The sequence below is a fragment of the Artibeus jamaicensis genome, unplaced genomic scaffold (assembly GCF_021234435.1).
Source record: "Artibeus jamaicensis isolate MK-2021 breed Jamaican fruit bat unplaced genomic scaffold, CSHL_Jam_final contig_588, whole genome shotgun sequence".
NCBI classification, from domain to species: Eukaryota; Metazoa; Chordata; class Mammalia; order Chiroptera; family Phyllostomidae; genus Artibeus; species Artibeus jamaicensis.
Window position 1 is genome coordinate 7,091,696 of NW_026521895.1, and position 20,647 is coordinate 7,112,342.

The following is a 20,647-nucleotide window of genomic DNA, read 5'->3' on the forward strand; positions in this document are numbered from 1 at the left end:
CTTTTTATAAATTCTAGCCATTATAATTGGTGTGTCGTTTAATCTCATGGTTTTAATTTGCATTTTACTAATTAGTTTTTTTGTGCTTGTTGACAATTGCTATATTTTCCTTTGTCGACTATCTCTTCAAATATTTTGTCCATTTTATTGGGTTGTTTATTTTTTAATGAGTTATGAGAGTTCATTACATATTTTGGGTACAATTCCTTCATCAAATATGTGTTGTGAATATTTTCTCCAATATTATGGCTTGCCTTTTCATTTACTTATTAGTGTTCTTCAAGGAATAGAAAATTTTAATTTTCAAGTCCAGTTTACAAATGTTTTCTTTAATATTTCTTGCATTTTGTGTCTTAAGAAACTTGAAAAATGTCAATTTTTTTCCTAGAAGTTTTGTAGTTTAATTTTTATGGTTAGGTCTATGATTCATTTTCAGCTAATGGTGTGAAAACAAATTTGATCAATAAATATGTTTAAGAGAAGTCCGAAAGAGTTATCTTCACACATTTGAAGGGCTTTGAATATAGAGAAAGGAGTATACAGATTTTCTTTTGAAGTTAAAGACAGATTTGGTATTGCTTTTGTGTAAGAAATACCATTTATTCTAGCTTCTAACCCATCCAGCAAATGAAAAGATGCTTTGTAAAATAATGAATTTTCTATGAGTAGTGGTGTTCAACAGGAATAGCTAGCATTCTGTCTCACATGAGTTCGTGTATTTAAATTACATTATCACCGTACTTGTCAGGTAGAAAATACTCTTAAATGTTGGTTGTTATTGCTAATGTTGCTATTGTTATTATATTCAGAATTTTTGAGAGAGTTTAGAGAGGATGATATTTAGATGAGACAGGTTTGGGTTCTATTATTAACTTACACATAGTGATCATACTTTCTCTGTTCCCTTTTCCAATCCTGATAGGGAGCTTAATTGTTAACGGATACCAATAAATAAAAACTAGCATGTGCAATCCTTTAAAAATTATTGTAATCATCTCTCTTAAATTCATGGGTAATTCATGAATACTTTTTTTGAAAATTCCAAGGAATATAGATGTAGAATAAACATTGAAACTACATTCTTACCTACTTACTCCTCCTGTCTTCTTGCAGAGACAGCTGTTAGAGATTTGATGTAGAGGGATCCCTCACCTATCATGGGAGTTATGTTCCAGAGACCCCTGCGATAGGTGAAAATCTGTGAAGTAGCAGGGTTATAATTATTTCATTATTGATAAGTAAATAACAAAATAAAGGGTTGTAAACTTTTTACTTATAATAAAATAAGTGGTTTTTAAAAGTCCGCAGTACAGTGAAGCCACAATAAGTGAACCACAATATAGCGAGGGGCGACTGTATTTAACTTCTGATTATTTTCTTTCTTTCCTTTTTATTGTTGTGTAAGTACAGTTGTCTCCATTCTCCCCACAGCACTCCCCCCAACCCTAGCCATCCCAACCTCCCACTCTTCTTTTTTAAAGATTTTATTCATTTATTTTTAGAGGGGAAGGAGAGAGGGAGAGAAATATCAATGTATGGTTGCCTCTCATGTGTTCCCCGCTGGGAACTGGCCTGCAACCCAGGCATGTGCCCTGACTGGGAATCGAACGGCGATACTCTGGTTCGCAGGCCTGCACTCAGTCCACTGAGCTACACCAGCCAGGGCCCAACCTCCCACTCTTAATTGTACCCTCCTTTGGCTTCGTCCACGTGTCCTTTATACATGTTCCTTGCCAATTATTTTCTGTGTGTTTGTATTCATGTGTATTTACATACATATTTATGTCATGTATATATGCCCATTTGTAGATATTTAATATAAGCCTAAAATGAACATATTATACTTGATTTTTTATTTTAGTAGCATATCCGATAAATCTTTTCATATTGGTACCTTCATTTCATTTTTACTGCCACATAAATGGCAGAAAAATGAATGAACATAGCATAGCTTTTTTTTCCCCAAGCATGAGTCAGGCAGACAAGAGAAGGCTGCCACCTTGCTGAGAAAAATGACTGGTAAAGATCTTTAGATTTAGCCTATTATTTACATAGCGAACAAAAGGAAGAGAAACCAAACATGATACATCCCCAGGTCCTTGTCCCACTTACTAAAAGGACAACATGAAGATAAAAGATGCAGGGTGACCACAGAATGAATTGTGGGATACCTCATTGTTGAGGAGCCAATTCTAGACTGCAGCTCAAAACTTTTTTGGTTTGAAGCTGAACTGTCAGGGGCTTAGGGTTGGGCAGGATAAGTCAAGAATCCTCGTAGCTCATCAGAACCTGCGAGACCAGAAGGAACTATTCCAGAATGATAACAGAATATTCTGCCGAGACACAGGTTAGCTGCATTTGAAGCCACTGCCTGTGTGGCCTGTAAGTATACACACACAGGGGCCAAAGCGTGATCATGGATCCATTTCCCAACAGCTCCAGTCTCTGACATTCCCATACACGGATAACACATCTCAAGATACCACATCAGATACTCTACTTAATTGTCCTTATAAGGGCTTAGTTGAAAGATGACTCCCAGCAGGTTGATCAGGCACACCCGGAGGAAGGCGCTCAGGCAGGTTCATCATGTACAGCCAAATCAGTTAAACAAGTCATTGATCCAAGTGCAGCAAGAGGTGTTGACCGGCCAGTAGGGAGTCCAGGGCAATGTGTTTAGTCATCACCACTAAGAGAGTTTGGAATAATCAGCCGTAATCTGAAAAGCATACACATGAGTTTGTCTTCCCTTATTAGTAGAGGTAGACCATAGGATAGCAACAATAGTAAGATTAGGCTAAAGAGAGAATCATCATGATGTCTGAGAGTTAATCTTATTCTGTTGCTTGTTCACTCCCAAATCAGTAGGTTCTGGGAAGATTCCGAGAGTTCATTGATTAAGATTCTTCAGTGGTCTGTAGTCAAGTTGAAAGTGATGGCTATAGTTTGGATTATATTGGCCAAATGATCTGTGGATAAGAGCTGAGAGAAATTAATGTTGCTTCTCTTCACATCTGGACTGTTGGTGTCCAAGACGTTCTCTTTTCCGCAGCCAGTGCGTTGCGTTCTTTCCAAGCCCTGTGATTCAGTCTCTGCAGCTTGGTCAGTCCCTTCAGCAGTCACTTCCGCCGTTTCCTGATTCTCCCTCAGTCTTCCCCACAACATACGGTCTGGGCTAACCCTGGTAGCTCACCAGAAAGGTCTCTAATTCAGTTAATGCTCAGCAGGACCTTTAAGAGGAAGGAAAGAGCCTAACATAGTCTATTTAATAGCACTAAACAGGCTGCGTGCCCTTAGAGTTCCCTTTTCTCCTTGGCCATGAACCTGGCTATCTGGACACACTTGCCAGGCTTCCTTGGCCTCATGTGCTGGAATCACTAGATTTTGTTTCTTTGGCCCTGTCCTGAATCGTATGTGGATTACCATGGCCTGGACAATGGTGTATCCATGTGACTGTGGTTCTCATATGGGCAGCACAGGTCTCATCAGCTTGTTGATTCCGTTAATGTTCATCCTTAAAGGGTTCTTTCCCATGGGCATCCACATAGATCATGGACAGGAAGTGTGGGTTTTGTACAGTCTGTAGCCATAGTGTTAATCTCCACAAAGACTGGGACTTGATTATTTAATTGTTCCACTGCCAGGCCCCGGAGTCATTGAAAATGCAGTGAACGTTGGGGTGTTTTCCAGGGTAAGTGCCACAACCGGTGACTTTACCCATTCTGTCAGCACAGCGCCCTCCTCCATGCATGGTGGTAAATAAACAGTGTTCTGTGGGCTCCACAGCTGTGGTGGCCCAGTGTGCTCCAGTGGATTTTAACATCCCCAGTTCAGCTGGCAGCCAGACCCAGGCGTCCCTAGGACCCTCAAAGGACTGAAGAGTCCCCCCAATCCCCTCCCAGCGTGTCCAGGGGTCTGGCACAGACGGTACCTGGAATATGCCCCTGTGGGTGATGACTAGCCACTGTTCCATGGAGCTGATACGGCTCTTAGTTTTCTCTAATAACATGAAGTCTGTGGTCTGTCATGCATTTACAAGAGCACATTGTCTTAGAAGTAGAAATGCCTGTAAATTATAGCTCCCTTGAAGGCAGGCAGCATGTATTGTTGAAAAATAATGACAAGTTGCTTTATTTCTCTTCCCCTGCATTGTAAATTCAGGGCAAACCTTAAACATAAAATTTACACCAACCAATATTAGTGTTAGTTTCAGATAAAATGTAGCTAGTTATAAAGGAATAGAAGAGTAACTCGTGGTTCATTTGCTAATAAAGCGAGTAAGCATATATGTTTTCTAAAGTTAAAAATGTAACAAATTTAAATTATTTTTTTCATTTTTTAAAGAATTCTGTGGGTAGTGTAGAGCTTTTACATAAAGATAGTTGTTTCTGGTCTCATTTTATAGTTATTTCAGCCTAAAAATTCTACCAAGAATTTTTTTCACTTCCTTCTTTGAAAAGACATGAAGTGTTTTTAGAGGTTGCTAAGCAACACCAGCTTTGCAATGGTAAGAAGAATGACTGAATAAGAAAGCAACTGATCCAAATGTGTTACACTTTTGGAATTTAGTAACTGATGAAAAACAGAGCCATGTTAGTCATCGGTAAATCCCACCCAGTTTGCAGAGTTAAAACTGTTCTCACATTCAACGATGCTCAAATTGGAGTTGTTTACTGAGCATATTTGGATTGATAGCTCAATATTCTCAAAACGTTTAATTTCTCATTTATTAGAATATTGAGAAAATTTTCATTGAGTACATAATAAGCCAGCAAATAGTTTTTCTAAAGCTGAACTTTGACTAAAAGAATAATAGAAAAATAAAGTATGAATTATATAACATTACCAGTATATAATATAATATAATATAATATAAAGTAAAATTAGAAGGTGGAAGGAATGTTGTCTGATAATTTAAACCCCTTTCATTACATTTTGGATTTTTTTTTGACATTTTGGATGTTTTGAATCACAAGTTAAAGAAGGCATATTATTATCCATAGCACTTTCATATTAAAGTGAATCCTGAATCCCCCCCGAAACAAATACGTTAAAAATTTTAATGGCCTAGAGAGCAGAAGAAGAGTGGGGATGAAAATGCTGGTGAAACAATAAGGGAGACATCTTAAGAGATAAAAAGGGGCCCTGACTGGTGTAGCTCAGTGGGTTGGATGAGAGCCTGCAAACCAGAGGATCGCAGTTCAATTCCCAGTCAGGGCACATGCCTGGGTTGCAGGCCAGTTCCCAGCAGGGGATGCATGAGAGGCAACCATACATTGATATTTCTCTCCTCCCTTCCCTTCCCCTCTAAAGATAAATGAATAAAATCTTTTAAAAAGAGAGATAAGAAGGCTGAGACTTGTAAGAGGAACAACTATAATGACCTTGAGAGAGAGAATTTTAGATTAGACCACTTGAGTTTAAAGAGGTTGCCTAGTGCATATTAATCCAGAAATAAAAAAATATTAAGTCAGTAAAATGGAAGCCCATGAAACTGTAGTGTTTAACAAGAATATCTCCTAATTGTTTTTAACACATATTTCCATTAATGATTTGTGTTGGTATCTCTGAGATATATGATTTTGTGAATTAGCTATCATACTTTGATCCCAGGTTATTGTTAATCAGCTATAATTTATCGATCGATAAATGCAAATCATTATGATAGTGTGAGAAAGGATGGAGAAAATGTGCACTTTTTATAAGCAGGAATAATACTCTGATGGGAGAATGTGATACTATTTTCTAATAACTTCACAAATAACTATCAGATGTGAAACTGCTATAGAAGTGTTTCAGAGTCATTTAGCAGAGTGTATGTGATAAGATAGTATTTTTACAAGGGTTGTACCAGGTCCTTTCCTGAATTTTTTTCTTCATTGTAAACAGCAATCAGGTATTTGAGTCTTAAACTAAGGCAGTAAATACCTAAAGAAATTTCCTTTTTGCAGGGGAAATGAAAGAAAAGTTAGCAACATGATTTGTTGACCATAGAAAACATCTGTAGGAACTGGCCACATCTGTTTTATTGTTTGCAACTGAGACATCCAGCACAAAATAAGTTGGCTGGTAATGAAAATACAATAATTGCTAATGTAAAACAGACAGATGTTTTTCTCATTACATAGTAGTGGACAGATATATTTTGGTGACAGAGTTGAAATTTTTAACAAAATTAGGCTGGTATTGGTTTTTAGAATTTGAACATGTTATTTTGAAATCAAGTATATGTTTACTTTTGTAAATATGTTACCATTCCTAAAATGTATGTGTGAGATGATTTTTTAGTGTTATTTCTGCCTTGTGGTTTCAAGTACACATGGGACTAATTGTGGTTAATTACATTATGGGTAGTAATATTTCTGAGAACAAAATAATCACCAGTGTCCTATTCAGGTTGAATACCCTTGTACACTATAAAATACTCATACGTTTCTTTGTTTTGTGGTTTTAAAAAATATTTCCTCTAAACTCAAATCTTTACCTTTTATGCAACAATTATTTGAGTTAAGCCCTTGGGTGTCTTCTTGGCTCTACCATATATGCAAAACAGCGTTAAGTAAAACATTTCACTTCAGTGATTTCTTCGCATTGCCCATGGGGAGAATTCCAAACACACCTTGAAGAGCATGCTGGGTATTCTTGGATTTTCTTTTTTATTATTCCAGAAGGTGACATACAACTGCTAGGGCATGTCGGCTGCCGGGTAAATTAGTTAAAAAGGTCCTATGCATCTTCCTGAGGTTTGACAGATCGAAAATATGTGATGTAATTTTAATATTGAATGTAATTAATATTAATATTGAGTGAGACCTTAGTGGTACATGTCTACTGACTCATTTGTATGATGGATTTACGTGGGTTCATCTGAACTCATAATAAAACTCTTTTGATGAAACCAGCAAGGACAAGTGAAGGTTTTCCTACAGTTGTGGCTTATAGTCACCATTCAAGAAACAATTGATCTTATTTTCCCAAAGATATTTTATCCCGCAGGCAACAGATCCACAGACAGCTTCCCACATCTTCTGACTAATTAAACTGAGGTCACTAGTTTGGAAAGCCTCCCTGGTATTTTGGGGAGCCTCTATTTTATTTTCACTAGTAAACAAGGGTTGGTAGACTTCAGTCTGTGAGTCATATCTTACCCACTCCCTTCTTTGCTCAGCCTACAAACTGAAAATGGTTTAAAATCTTAAATGGTTGAAAATAATTTTTTGAAAGGATAGTATTTCAAGGAACGAAAATTTTATGAAATTCAAATTTTAATGTTTTCCTAAAATGTGTTAGAACACACCATGCTGCATTGTCTGTGGCTGTTTTCACACTACAGTGGCAGCCTCGTAGTTGCAACATAGAGCGCACACGGCACCCTTGTTACTTCTCACTGCCCTCGGCACACTGCAAATCCCAGGGACGTTGAAATAACTCAGCAGTAGTTGCTGTGCCCTGGTGTTTTACTTATTTATTACTACTTATGCACACTCCTCACATCAAAACAGGAAAAGAAAAGCGGTGTGAACTTTAAATGTTCTGTTTTTAAGGCACCATGGGTTGTGGATTAGGATTATTTTGTTAGATGTTAAGTGCAACAGTCACACAGGAGCACTGGGTTACCCATGCATGCAGTGACACAGAGCTGTGCCAGGAGAGTAAATGTCAGCATCACCGGACTGTAAACTCATCACAGCATTCCCAGTGTACAAGAAGAAGTGATCAGAAAATGTTAAATGGAATATTTATTAACAAAAATTAAAAAATGAAATGTGACTGCAACCAAAGTAAATTCTAATTTTTTAGCCATTTTCCAATGGTGAATAAATTAAAACCTGTCCAGAGAAAATAAACTTTATTCAGGAGTTAATCCCAGTTGTTTATTCAAGGTATAATGTGATTGATGAAGAATATCTACTAATAGTCTGTTTGGAAAACTGCAAATGAGAATACTTTCCAAGAAATTGAGAAAGTACAAATTTATAACAACTTGAAGTAGAATCGGCTAAGATGAACTATAACTGATGGTGGTAAAAGTGTGTGTGGGACAGAAAAAACTTAGTTGCACAAATGACGAGTTTGTGAAAATGTAAGGGGTTGAAAACCTGTGGTTATTTGTTGTGTATATTAAATCAGTGAATACCTTGTAGGACATATTTGAATCAATCATTTGTTATTGAGCCGGTAGTTTTAACAGTGAACTTCATTCAGTCTCATAGACTTACCCATTGTCAATTCTGTGCATTTTTGTCAGAAATAGAAGGTGAATATCCTGATTGTTCTATCACACAACAGTTTGATATGTTAGCAGTGATAAAACTTAATATCATTTATTGAGTGCAGACCAAGTTAAAATTTTTTCAAAGAGCTTTGAAAATTAGCTTTAGCTGTACACTTGTTAGTGTTTGTAATGAATTCAACCCAAAATTACAGGGCAAAACACTTATGTGCAAAACTTATATTGCAGTAAGTTAATTTCTACAACTAAGGTTTTGAATCACAGGTATATATTTATTTCCCTTACTGTCAACAATTAAAATAAGAATTGTGATCTCCATTCCCACACAAATTTGCAGCAGTTGTATTTTCTGTGTTCAAAGTATAATATCTTGCATGATATTTCAGACTTTAATGTAATGCAGGGATTTCCATATTTCAAAATCTATTTAACTATGCATTGAGGAGCTTCCACCTGATCTGCAATTGGTGATGAATAAACTGTAATGTAATGACATGCTAAAAGCAAATTTTAAAATATATTACAATTCTAAAATGCCTCCTAAGTAATGGCTATACCTCCAAAATGTCATATTCTGGATTGCTAGAACTATTTGCCAGTACCTAGCTATATGAATACATTTTATTTATTTACTTATTTATTTATTTTTATTGGGTATATTTTATTGATTGTGCTATTACAGTTGTCCCAAAAGAATTAAGTGGGATTTCATTTTCAGAACCTAAATATGAAAAATCTCATTCTGGGTTGACATTAGCCGATGAACATTTGCAAATGATTTGATAGGAATGCTGACTTTGAACTCTAATTAAGAAAAGTGTCGATTCCCTTCCTCCCCCAAACAGAATTTGGTTCCTCTCATTAGTAGACCTGGGTGTTCTCTGTTGCTGCTGTGTTGTTGTTAATACTAATACTATGTGTATAATTTCAGTTTTGTTAGTACAAAATTGTGAATACATGTTTTCTCTCTTGTGATGTAGTACCTACATAATATCATTAATTCTGCCTCTTGGTTTACCCAGCCTAAAATACTTTCTAACACATTACCCACAGAGTTTGCCAACCTCTGCTCTAACATGCATAGTCCCACCCAGTGGGTTGTTTCGATGCATATGTCCATTGTGTGTCTGTGATTACTTATATTTTAAGAAAAGAAAAAAGATAAACAGTAAACTTAATGGAATATTTATGCAAACATTGACTACCTGAAACTAAAAGACAAATCTGATTTTCAGGGGAAAACGCCAGGGTACTAGTTTTCTTCCTACCATTTAATGCAAACAAACAAAACCAAATGCTCAGTCCAAAAGAAAACATTTTTGTGAGTTTTTCATGAATCTGTTTTGTTTCTGTTCCTAAGAGAGATTGGTTAATCATTTAGTACCTACAAAAAAGTCAAAATAATATGTCATTTTTAAATTTTTAATGTATTTTTACACATACTTATTTTGCAATATTACTCTTGAATTTATGGATAATTAATAGTTTTACATACATTAGATATAAATTGATTGTAAGGCAGGCAATACACAAATTTGGCAGTTTGAAGCTAATTCTATTGCTGGGAAATTTTGAAGGCATGTCACTTTTTCTTTGCACATTTTTCAGCTTGTGACCTAAAATACCCATGCTGAACTGTGTAAAAAGGATTTGATTTTCAAATCCCAGTATTTGGAAAACTAGTATCCTTGGCTACTTTCATGAGAATTATGTTGAGACCAAACTTTTTCAGTTTGTTTTTTCATATGCATAAAATTTACCAAATTTATTAGACTTTAGGGTCTGTACCAGAGAGCTCTAACAATAACATTGTCAGAGCCTATTTGAAAATCTCATTATAGGAAATTGTAAAGTGTACACCATGGAATTATACAATGTTTGAGCTAGAAAAGTTAGAAATAAACGTGGAGAGCCTTTCAGTTTTTCAAATAAAAAATTTGTTTTGCTCCTTGATATGTATCTAATTATTTAATGAATGAGAATTCAGGTCATACAGTCTTATTTCATACAGTCTTAAAAACACTCAATTCTCATTACTCATGGATTCCACAGTACTGATTTGCCCACTTGCTAGTATTTATTCATAAGTCTAGTATCAGTACTTGTACTCGTAGGGAGCTCAATATCATTTGCAAACGTGTGGAGTGAGAAATCTGGCACACTGCTTCACAACTTAGGTCAGATAAGGCAATACTTTGCTTTTTTGTTCATCTCTCATACTGTAAGTCAGTGTACTTTTTGCAGTTCAGTGCCACACTTTTCACATTTTTGTGCTTTTTGTTGACAACTTTCTTCTTTAAAGTTTCCTTTAAGCATAGTGGAGAAGTACCATTTAAGCCAGCAATTTTCAACCTTTTTTATCTCATGACACATACAAACTAATTACTAAAATTCTGCAGCACACCAAAAAATATATTTTTGCCAGCCTGACAAAAATATAGGTATAATTTTGATTCATTCACACCAGACAGCTATTGTGTTGGCTGTTGTCAGTTTTTTTTATTTGACAGTCTCAGGGAAGAGAGTTCAGTGCCCCTGACTAAATAGGTATTGCATGTTTTAAAAATTTCAGAATACCAGTTGAAAACCACTTAGGCTGTCTAGTGTTCTAAGTGCAAGAAGGCTGTGAGGTACTTTACAGAGAAAATACATGTATTAGGTAATCTTTATGCAACATGACTTTATGGGCTCATTGATCCTATAGTTCAATGTTATCAATAAACATTGTGCATTGAATAAGGTATCCCTAAACAGAAAACCAGATGAAACAAGGTTATATGTTGAAGATGGATGAAAATGTTGTGAACAGAGGTTCCCAGGAACCCAAACCTTTCTTTGCCCTAGGAGTCTGGATCAGCATTTGTAGTGACTGCAGATCATAACTAACAAATAATGAGAATTGACTACATATGTATATCAAGAGAAATTTTACCCATCCATCAATTCATGCATTATTTAACTTTTTCAAGGTTATACTGATGAGAATGTTAATTAAGAAAAACATTTCCATCTTGCAGTTGTTTTATAATATATTTTTCTGTCATTTTCCTGCTAATTATAGGGTCATTACAAGGTCATATAGATTTTATTTATTGTAGTCACAGGATGATTCTCTCCTCTGCCATTGATTTTACCAATTCATCTCATTACTCATAAGGAATCCAGGGAAGAAAATTTGAGTCATGCAAATCCAATACCATCACTAGAAAAACAACTCAAAGTACCTGTCTCCAAGACGAAGTTTATTTTTAGTTCATCTTTTCAGGAGTTACTTATGGCTCCTTATTCTCCTTCAAGTATTTGACCTCATTTTTCTTAATCCTTTTGCATATGTGTTAAGATAAAAAAAAATCTCTAAAATAAACTTGAATGGTATCATTGATCCAAGAACTGATAGATCAAATCCCAAATCCTTTGTCTGAATTTCAAAACCGTTTATAATCTGTCCCTGTTTGACCTAGCCTTGATTTGTCCTATTTATTAGTGAATAATAAATAGGACATCATTTGTTACTACCATGATGATTTTCTCACTGTTTATCCTCACTTGCTGTGGACATAAATCTGCTCTTGCTCATTCTGTCTCCAAATATCCTTCAGAATCTTAGAGGTTAGTTCACAAATTGTGGTATGAATGCTTCATTTGTAAATATAACGTAAAAATCCTATCTGAGTATTTGGGCATTGACAATATATTTTAGTTTTTAAAATTTTACAATATCAAATTATGTTGGATGAATATGTGTTTTAAATACATTTTTAAAATATTAAATTTACATGAAAAGAATTAAGTAAATCATTTAGTATGGAATAATATATTTTTTAAAGATTTTATTTATTACTTTTAGACAGAGGGGAAGGGATGGAAAAAGAGAGGAAGAGAAACATCAATGTGTCGTTGCCTCTCATGCACCTCCCCACCTGGGACCTGGCCTACAACCAGGTGTGCCCTGACTGGCAGTCGAACCGGTGACCTTTTGATTCGCAGGCCAGCACTCAATCCACTGAGCCATTAGCCAGGGCAGGGGAAGATGTTTTTATATGTACGTTAGTTAACCTACTGCAAAATTTTGATCATTATTTTAGCATTGAAATTATGTATTTCTTTCCATAGATACCCCATAAGACATTCTATAGAATGTTAGACTTCGATTTTATCCTCACCTGAGGACATGCTCACTTATATTGGGGGCGGGGAGGAGAGAGAAGGAGAGAAACATCTACTGGCTGCCTGCTGCAGTGCCCCTATCAGGACCAACCTGAGATCTAGACACGTGCCGTTATCAGGAATCTAACCCATGACCCTTCTGCACAGGACAATGCTCTAGCCAACTGAGCCACATAGGCCGGGGCTAGAATGTTAAATTTTTGAAATGTGAAAAATTATGTAATCTACCACTCAGGTTTTACAAATGAGAAACTTTAGCAATAATTCCTTATTTCCAAATATAATTAAAATAAGAGCTTTACTCTTTTTATACCAAGATATTTATTATAAAGCAATAAGTCTACTGGAATTTCAAGTAATTTATTATGTCAAAGTGGTAAGAGAGGTGGTTAATGAAAGATGGATGAATAAAATAAGATGATATCTGTAATCCAATTTATAAAAACAATAGCATTTTCTTTTAAAATAGTTTTACTGTATATACTGTAGGTGTTTCTGAGTATCCTTATTCAAAGAAAATGTGGACAACATAGGCACCTGTAGAAAGGAAAATAAAAATTTCCATAATCCCAACACAAATACTAGAAAAGTTTTAATTGTTTTCTTCTTTATCAGAAATTTTCTCTGTCTTCTTACTCTTTTTCTCTAACAGTTGTGATTTTCATAGGAAATCGTCATTTTTTAATTCACATATTATAAGCTGCATAACATCCTATCAGACATATTTGTACCTATTGTTGAAAGTTAAAGTTGCTCTGAGTACTTCGTTACAATGTTTATGAACTCTTTTACCCATAAATATTTACACATCTGATTATTTCTTTGTGTAAACATCTAAAAGAAGGATTATTGTACCAAATAATATAAAAACTTAAAACTCTTAAGTTGTATTGTCAGATTATTTTTTTAAATGTTAAACCTTTAGCTCTTTAATATGCTCAGAATGTAGTATGCCTGTGTATAAACTGAAAATCCAATTCTTCTTTCTAAAATAGTTTTCCAATTTCATTTTTATGGTAATTATTTGTAATTTTTTATAATATATGTAATTCTTTTATTTTTCTAGAGTGTGTTTCTTCTAGTGATTCATTTTTGTTGGTGGTGGTTGTGGTGTATAAATGCCAAATACTCTATTAATTATAAATTTAGACTTAATAGGATAGTCTAAAATTTTATCTGTATCCTTTTTCAAAAATATAAAATGTCTAATTTTCAATTGGGCATTAAAATTACCTTTTTAATTTCCAAGATCAACGTCAGTAAGAATTTTTAAAACTTTTCTAGGTTTAACATAACTTGGAATGAACTTAGTCTTTCCAGTAGGGATAACAGTGAAGTGTTATAGTTCTATCTTTTTCTGTATATTATACATTATAATTTTTGGCTAATTATTGCTTATAGGCAGTTATTTTGGGGGAGGAATATTTCTTTCCTGTCTTACTTCTTTTTAAGTTCTAGTTGAAGTTAATTCTTGTGGATTTGCACATTAGTCAGGTACCTAAATTTTAGAACTTTGAGATTATATTTTGCAGTTAGAATTTGGAATTTCAAAGAAAAACTTAGTTACTCAGTTTTGATAATAAATTTAAAGAATGCATGTTTTTTGAAATCAATAAATCTTAATATTTTTGTCATTTATGATATCCGTTATTTTGGAAAATAATAATTATTAATGAAATAATAAGGTTTTCTAAATGTGTAAATTTATTTAAATAGTACATATGGATTAAATTTTTTTCTACTCACTACGGTTAAAATGGTCTACAAAATGAACATTTTGTCAGAAATGAGTATGCATCTTCAAATATAATTTTTTTTGTTTTGTAACCAGCATGTTTAATGCTATTCTAAGAGAAAATAACACTTGATTTGTTGTCCCTTTGAAATGAGCTATTTCACATAAATCATGATATTGGACTTTTCCCTTTTTTATGATAGAAATTAAAATTTTGAATGCAATTTAATTATAATCTTATTTATAGTTGACATTATACCAGAATATTGAGTGTTTCCAATTCTTGTTCCACTCCAAATTTTGCATATTGTTTTAACAAATATTTTCTGAAAATTAAAAAAATGTATTGTCATTATTTTGAAATTGTGGAAGAGGAAACTGATAATCATTTGTAAATATCATAGAGTTCAAAAGATACCTCTTTTGAAATGAACTTGTGACTTATATATTGTAGTGCGTATAATGTGGTACGTATATATAGCCTATTTATGAGTACATTTTTCATGTATGTATTATTTGTGGTAAAATTAGTATTTCAGTTTTATCTGGAAAGTTATGAACAGTAACATTGACATTTATAATAACATTAATAAAATTGTTAAATTGTCTTATTTAGCATTCTAAGTTACATATTCTATTTAGTTTTCTCAACTTATAAATTCAAGTTCTTTTAACCATATTGTATAGTGTCTCTTAATACCACATTCAACGTATATTTAATGAGTACTTATTATATGTCCAGGTACTTGAAATAAAACAGTAAAACAGGAACTATAAAAATCCATGCTCCAATAAAGCTTGTGGCCAATAAAACTAATAAAAAACTATTATGAACATTATTTCAGAAGGAGAAGGGAGTTTTGTAGATAGACCTGTCTGAGCAGTAATATTTGTAAAGAAGTAAGTGAAGTAAAGATGTTGGTTTTCAGGGAAAGAACCTTGTAGCAAAAAGAGCTAGGTAGGATATTTCAAGAAAGACAGTGTCCCCGCAGCCTACATAGCAAGGGCAAGGTTTTAGGAGGGAAAGTCAGAGTAGAGCACCAAGGAAAGGAGGGGCATTGTAAGCCCTAATAAGGAGTTTGGATTTTATTCTAAATGTGTGGGGAATCTGATTAGGAAAATGATGTGGTTCATTTTTTAAAAACATCGTTGAAGATAAACAGCTAAATAAGACTGTGGTAATGCCGTAGGGATAGGCAGTAGATCAATGCAATAGAAAAAAACTGTTTAATAAAGAGAACAGGTGCAACCCGAATGTATACATTGAGTTTATATATGATGAAGGTGACCCTGTAGTGCAGTTATGAAAATGCAGTCTGGGTTAATTGGTCAGCCTAATGGAAAACATACATCTTACCTTGCACCACTGTCAAAAATCAATCAGAGATATTGCAGATATGAATGTCAGTGATCAGAAAAAGTTGTTGAAGAAAAAGGAGAATGTCTTCATGACCTTTAAAGTAAGCAAATGTTTCCAAAGTGGGACATCAGCTCTAAAAAATGATAAACTGGATCATTAAAATTAAGGACGTGTGTTCATCAATAGACACCATTAACAGAGAGTAAGCAGACAACACAAAATCAGAACATACTTATGTAATACATATATCTATAGGGACTTAAATTTAGAATATACATTGAGTGCTTTTAAATCAATAAGGAAAAGTTAAAACCCAGTATAAAAATGGGCTAAACAATTGAACAAGAATTCACGAAAGAGACTATCCCAAAGGCCAGTAAATTCCTCAATTATTTACTAGGGAAATGCACATTTAAAAAATATGATGGCTGTACATCCACCAGCATGACCAAAGTGAAAAAGAATGACAGTGCTATGTATTGGCAAGAATCTGAATTAACTTGAATTCTCATACAACACTGGAAGAATGTAAATTAGCACAATGCATTGGATGATCATTGGGGAGCATCTGATAAAGCTGAATGTACACTTATGGCATAGCAACTCTATTCCTGCAGTATACTAACAGGAATGTGTACCTGTATTCACCAAAAGACATATGCAAGAATAGCAGTACTATTAGCAATAGCCCCAAACTGACAAGTAATCAAATGCTCATTAACAGTAGAATGTAAAAATACATTGTTATACTCACACAATGGGATACTATGCAGCAATAAGAATGAGTTAACTAAAAATACAATGTGACTAAATCTGGCAAAAAGAAAACAGACATAAAGTGAATGCTGTATGACTGCTTACATCTAGTTCAAGATCAAGCAGACGAATTGCTGATACTAGCTGTCAGGATAGTCTCAGTGAGAGCAGGCATATGCAGTGGGCTACTGCTCTAAGTCTTGATCTGGCTGCTGTTTACATGGGTGTGTTTTTAAACAATTAAGATGTACACTTACAATATTTTACTTTTTAAAATTACACATCAATGTGTTAAAATGGAAATAATATATTTGTAGAAATTTATGAATGCTAAGGGAAATGTATAAACTTTGTAAAGGATTTCAAGAAACATCCATGATTCATTTTTCTTTACAGATAAAGATCTGCAATTATTGCTGTAGAAAAGCAAGCAGTAATATAACCCTTAACAGTATTTGTAGCACTTGTTTTTTATTTTATCCTTTCTAAAAGAAAATGGATGAGTGTCTAGGATCTCCTATTTTTTTAAATGTACAATAACCACAATAGAAGTATAAATACATACTGATATGTCTACTTTATATAGATTAGTAACGTAAAACTTTGCACACCAATCTTTGGATGCAGTCATTTGTTAGATAACATCTTCCTTGGAGTCTCTGTTTATGTATTTGATAAGTAAATTATGAGTAATAATTGAGCATGTATTTTGTGCCTGGCAAACTGACTACTAATGAACAAGAAAGAGAAAGTAAAATTTATATTTAATTATTATTAACTTTGAGTAATGCACATACAATAAGGAAATACTGTCTATAATTAGGGTTTCAGAAAATTTCTTGAAAAGCATCACCTGATGTTACCAACTTTTAGACTTAGACAATTTTTTTCTTTAAACATTGATAAATATAAGCTCAGAGCAATCATATTTCAGAGTTGTAGGGAATACATCAGGTTTTGAGGAATTGGAACCCTAAGCAGAGGCCATATGAACTGGCAAATATTCAAAAATGATATAACTAACAATAGTATAAAGATTAAAATAATTTCCCTTGATATTGTTTTCATAGCTTTAAGGTGACAAATGTCTATTTTTATTCTTTGCTGGCTGTTTTTGGAATACCATTTAAAAGTGTGTAGAGATACTGCAAAGAAGAATAAGATAGCTGGTGAAATAAAGATGATGTAAGTAGATAGATGTAAGTAGACAGATTAGAAACATAAAAGTAATAATGAAATAGTGTTTGAAGATAATTATGGTAGAAAGAAGGAGAAAATGAAGGAAATACAGCGTCAGGATGTGGGTTTGCTTGTGAAGACAAGGGCAAAACATTAGAGGATTTAATACAAATGGATATAGTTCATAATGTCCTTGTGTCAATTTATTTTTAATTTAGAGAATAAATTTCAGTAAAGGCTTATTTGAAATACTCGACTTAAACTTGTTTAAAAAACAAGAAAAATTAAGGCAATTTTTATATAACAATGCCAAACTAGTTTAACACCTTTTAATATATTTTTGTGGGAGCTTTATTATTTGATACTCTTTTGAGAGAAAAAGGCAAGGTACTATCTGTCAACTGCACACATTTCTCTACTCAGAATGGAGAAAGAAATCTTAAACATTACCTGTTTATCAATGTATAATGTCATATTTTTAATACTTGTTATATTAAGTTATGCCTGTCTGTTGGAGAATTATATCCCTTTATTTAACCTAGACATATTGGGGGTATTACATAAAATATTAATTTGCAAGAATGCATATTTCCCACAACTGAACATGTAGATCATTTCTTTCTCGTGGATATTATACATAAAAAGTGTATTTAACAGAGTGGGTATATGAAGCTATTGTTTATTTCTTAATATTGAAAAAATACAGGTAAGGTGGGGGTCATTTCTCTATATTTTGGCCTGTACTTAAATTGATGACACAAAATTTTAACTGCATGATTTTGGTATAATATAATTTGGCTAGATATCTAATGTTAAACTTATCCTGATTTCATGAGTTTTTGAATTTAAATCTATTTTGCTTAATTTTTAAAAATAAATGACATTAATATTAATATAGAGCTGTCTTTTAAACATTTTAATTCTCTGTTGAATATTACATTAATAAATTATTAGAATATTTTAGCTAAAAGCAATGCAATGTAATACTATACTATTTTAGTAATGGACATTAGCTCTTCCAAAAAAACCATTTACTACTTGCAGATGCTATCTGTTGCGTATAAGAGGTCTGTCTGGAAAAAGTCCAGCCATTATTAACATAATAAAAACAGTTTGCACAATGTCGATGTAACCTGGCAGCCAAGGAGAGTAGACTGGAATGTGCATGTGTGAACAATGATGACTTCACTGTACTAGTCAGTGGGGGTGGTAGACGCTATTGGGTGAGCATGTGTACTGTGTGGCCATCGCATTCAAAATGACTGAGTAGTAGAGCAATGAATCTGCATCAGATTTTGCATTAAGCTTGAATATTCCTCCATGGAAACTATTTGGATGATTCAGAAGGTCACAGCTACCGGCAGCTGGTGATTGGCAGCTTCATCACAACCACATGCCTGCTCATGCATCACACCTTGTGCAGAATGTTTGGGTGAAACATCAAATCACCAAGGTGACTCAGTACTCTTATAGCCCAGAGTTGGTGCCCTGTGACTTCTGGCTTTTCCCAAAAGTAAAGTCACCTTTGAGAAGGAAGAGATTTCAGACCATTGATGAGATACAGGAGACTACAACAGGGCAGCTGATGGCAATTGGGAGAACTGTATGAGGTCCCAAGGTACCTACTTGAAGTGGACAGAAGTGTCATTGTTTTATGCACAGTGTTTCTTGTATTTTCTTCAATAAAAGTCTCTTTCATATTAGAGGCCTGGATAACTTCTGAACAGACCTCGTATATTAAGTATAACATATTTTAGTATCATAGGAACAATCTAATAGTTTTGAGTTTGGAGTTATTAAGCACAAGAACTTGTGTATTTGTAGTTCATTTTAATAACAGTGTCATTTCCAGTTCCATAGTTAATGTCTGATTGAGAATGCATTTTATTAGTTTCAGCACTAGTATTTATCAGTATTTTTACTTGTTATAAAGCAAAATTAGCAGAAGGGAATTGAAAATTTTAGAACATTTTGCGTAATATACTTTTTCGTTATGTTTTTTTATTTCACAAGCAGCATTTTGTGTTCATTCATTGTTCAGAAGCACTGGTATTTTCTTTTGGATTTATTGCCATTAACACTGGCTTTTCCATGACAACAGGTTTTTTCATGCATACTTCCAAATGATTTTTAAAAATCAGATTCCTCATTATAATATGTTAATAATTTTTTTAAGTATTGCCAATTGGTTAATCACATGTATCTCTACTTCAAAGAATTAAACATGGCAATTGTAGCATCAGGACTTCTAAAAGTCCTATCTTATTACTAGAAAATTACTCACTTTGTGGGATTTTTTAAACAATTTCCTTAAAGTTTTTAAATTGAATAACCTCTGTTAGACTTTACCAGAAGCAGTTTGAACCTATTATGATTTACAACATAAAAGTAAAATATTCTTCTTACAAAATGCTGAATTACTAATACAAGAGCATTTTAGGATCATTTTCTGATAATTATTAAAATATGGAAGGATGGCAAAGTTCAACAAATGTAATGTTCCCGATATCCTCTATTTGTTTTACAGATGGAAAGTTTAGACCAGTCTGTAATGTTTAGCCTTTGTATATACTTTCTAGATGTTGAAACCAGTCTACATTACTTTAAGTAATAAACATGTGTAAAATATCTTTAATTATTTTTGAAAATTTGTTCTAGGTAAAAGTATCCTAGAAGGTGAAAGTATTAATCATTTTTGTATTTAACATGAGAGAATTATATTTAAAAATTTAATCAGTTATCTTCTGTATTGTATCTAAGTTGGGAGTAGGTAGTATATTTGATGCCTCTTCATATGATGTCTGCTTATAAAAACCACACACATATTTTTCTGCTTTATAAATTACTATCTAGGGAGAGTAAAACCAAAATTTGAACTTTGCTCAAATATTTTTCATGTCTGCCCTAAATTCAGACTTTTTAATGTGTTTGAGGATCTCTGCCTACTATGCTTTTAAAATACATCTATAAATGTCCAAAATTTACTTATCATTTGCTCTGGCTGGTGTGGCTCAGTGGACTGAGTGCCATCCTGCAAACCAAAGGGTCACTGGTTCAATTCCTAGTCAGGACGCATGTCTGGATTGTGGGCCATCTCCCCATTTGGGGGCGTGCAAGAGACAACCACACACTGATGTTTCTCTCCATTTCTTTCCCTCTCCCTCCCCTTTCTCTAAAGTAAGTAAATAAAATCTTTAAAAATTAATAAGTGAATAAA

General features: G+C 33.7%; 1 protein-coding gene across 3 annotated transcripts in view; it reads left to right on the top strand.

The window, feature by feature from the left end:
* NOVA1 (NOVA alternative splicing regulator 1) overlaps positions 1-20,647 on the top strand; it is a 156,016-nt gene that overhangs the window by 64,358 nt on the left and 71,011 nt on the right. The gene's annotated exons all lie outside the window — the stretch shown is intronic.